Source organism: Choloepus didactylus, chromosome 5, assembly GCF_015220235.1.
Source record: "Choloepus didactylus isolate mChoDid1 chromosome 5, mChoDid1.pri, whole genome shotgun sequence".
NCBI lineage: Eukaryota > Metazoa > Chordata > Mammalia > Pilosa > Megalonychidae > Choloepus > Choloepus didactylus.
This window is the reverse complement of record NC_051311.1, coordinates 152,812,971-152,815,799: the sequence shown is the minus strand read 5'-3', so window position 1 is coordinate 152,815,799 and position 2,829 is coordinate 152,812,971.

Below are 2,829 nucleotides of genomic sequence, written 5' to 3'. Positions count from 1 at the left end.
CCCTCTGACAGCCACCCTGCAGTCCCTCTGACCTGGACACGACCACTGACAACTGACTCTACTTCTTTGCTTAATTATTGTTATATTCCAGTCTGGTGTGGCTGCATCTGGTTGGCCAATCCTAGGACTTGGACTCATGCAGAAGCTGGAAGATAAGGTAACTTCTGGTTTCATTTTTGAGCTCCGGCTGATACTCATAAGGTACAGAAATCCCCAAACATTGGAACAGGGTTCTGATGCCAAGACCAACAAAAAAGACAGCTTCTCCACCATAGTTGAAATTATTGAATCAGTTTTCTCCTTTATTTTATAATTATGAAAAGAATTAATAGGCTTCCAAATGCTGCATGGCTAATGTTCCAGTTTGCTAATGCTGCTGTTATGCAAAGCATCAGAAATGGATTGGCTTTTATAAAGGGGGTTTAGTTGGTTACAAAGTTACAGTCTTAAAGCCATAAAGTGTCCAAGGTAAGGCATCAACAATAGGGTACCTTCACTGGAGAAAGGCCACTGGCATCCAGAAAACCTCTGTTAGCTGGGAAGGTACGTGGCTGGCGTCCACTTGCTCCCAAGTGGCATTTCAAAATGGCGTTCTCCAAAATGTTGCTCTTGGGGAGTTTTGTCCTCTCTTAGCTGCAGCTCCTCTTCAAAATATATTGCTCAGTTGCTCTCTAAAATGTCACTAACAGCTGCTCTGAGGTCCTTCTGTCTATGAACTCCTTTATATGACTCCAGTGATCCAATTAACACCCACCCTGAATGGGCAGGGTAACACCTCCATGGAAATTATTTAATCAAACATTTTCACTCACAGTTGATTGAGTCACATCTCCATGGAAACATTCAATCACAGAATTCCAGTCTAATCAACACTAATATGTCTGCCCACATAGTTATCTGAAGGCTGGACTGGGGCTGGATATTCTGCTTTCAGCGTGGCTCCTGTATTGTTTTCCCAGCTCCTAAAACAAATGCCGTACAAAGAGTTGGCTTAACAGCAGGAATTTATTGGCTCACAGTTTCTGAGGCTAGAAGGCTTTCTTCCTCCAGGACTCAGTATCTTCTGGCTGGCTGACAGCCTTGGGGGTTTTCCATCACATGGCAATGTACCCAGGGGTGTCTTCTTTCTCCTCCGGGATCCATTGACTTCCAGCTTCTGGCTGCTCCCTGGGGGGCTTCTTTTCCTGTGCCCAATTCCCTTTGCTTGTAAGGACATCAGTTTTATTTGACGAAGGCCCACCCTCATTCAGTTTGGGCACCTTAACTCATAACATCTTCAAAGGTCCTGTTTACAAATGGATTCACACCCACAGGACCAAAGTTTGGGACCTGAACTTGCCTTTTGTGGGAGACACAAGTCAATCCCCAACAGTTCCCTCATATGCACGACAAGTCAGTGCTGGTTGCTGGCTGGAGGTCTTAAAGTTTTCTTGAATGATGTTTTTATTATTGTTATTATTGCCTTGTTTCATTTACCCGGTTTGTTACTTAAGAGAAACTTAATTCTTTGACCTGATCTTTGTTCCTTGCATATCATATACAGACTTTACACTCACCACTTCTGCATTTTTGCCCTTTTGCCCTGTACTTTGAGAGGTTTAATCAGGTTTATTCCTTATATCGCTTACCCTGTGGTACTATTTTTTGTTCTTTATATTTTTTCAATCTTATGTGCTTTAGTTCTTCTATTGCATTTTGGTTTTCCTTCCATGATTTTCCTGTTTTAACAATCTCATTCTGCATCTTTAAAGATTTCTTAGCCTATTCTGTCATGGATTTATTTCAGAGATAATATCTTCAATTTAATTTGAGGATACAGAAGTTAAAAGAAGTTCTCCTGGTTTCAGTAACAGAAAGTTTCACTAAAATGGTCTTCTTCTTGGACTTTATGATCTTTTTCCATTTCCCTGATTCTACATATGTTTTCCCCTCCCTAATGAGGGTTTGAACTCATCCTCCAAAGGGGGCTATTTTCAGACCTCTCATTTGACTTGCTTTCTCATCCTTTTCATCCTCCACGTATGTTGTTACCACATTTTTTAAAGAAAAAGAACATACATACTATTTATATGAACATTTGTAAGTATCAAATAGGAATTGGCTAAATAGTGAGCAAAAACTCTTATCCGTAAGTCCCTCATTTCTTGGACAAAAAAGATCAAATACCAAATACCTGAAATTGTACTTTTGGATACATTAATGTACATTAATGGATTCTGATGAAACATCCCCACCTTCCAGTGTACAGCACTTTACCTTGTCCAATTGACATTTTTCTGGGGTGGCTTGGTTGGAATAAGGTATAATTTTTGCCAAACTCTCTTGCTCTGAATCTTCAAACCCATGCACCAGGATTATGGTAGAGTGAATTTGGGTAGAATGTCATTTAAGATATAGAACTAGGGTCTAGCATGCAGTACTTTCAAAGAGCATTTTTAATTTGCATACTCTACACCCACCTGGATGTAGCCTGCTTCCATGTCACTCCCGTTTCCTGCACTGCTATTTCTCTGTGGCTTGGATTCCTGAATGCATGTAGAATATGAAGAACCCCACTTGGGTTGGAAGGAGCTAACGGCAGAAGAGGGAAGGGAACAGAAGTGAGCTCCCTGCCATGTAATACCTGGGAGCTAGAGACAGGAGGGGAGTATCGTGTTGGACGTTGGGGATAATGATCAGTGGGCACCAGGGTGCGCAGGCTGGGGAAGGACCCTGTAGTGCTGTGCTACTTTCAAGAGAATACGAGACTGCGAACAGTAGCACATCTCTCGTTCTCAGTATGAACCAAAGACCACGGGATCCTGTGGACTATTTTGGGCAGCGTAACAC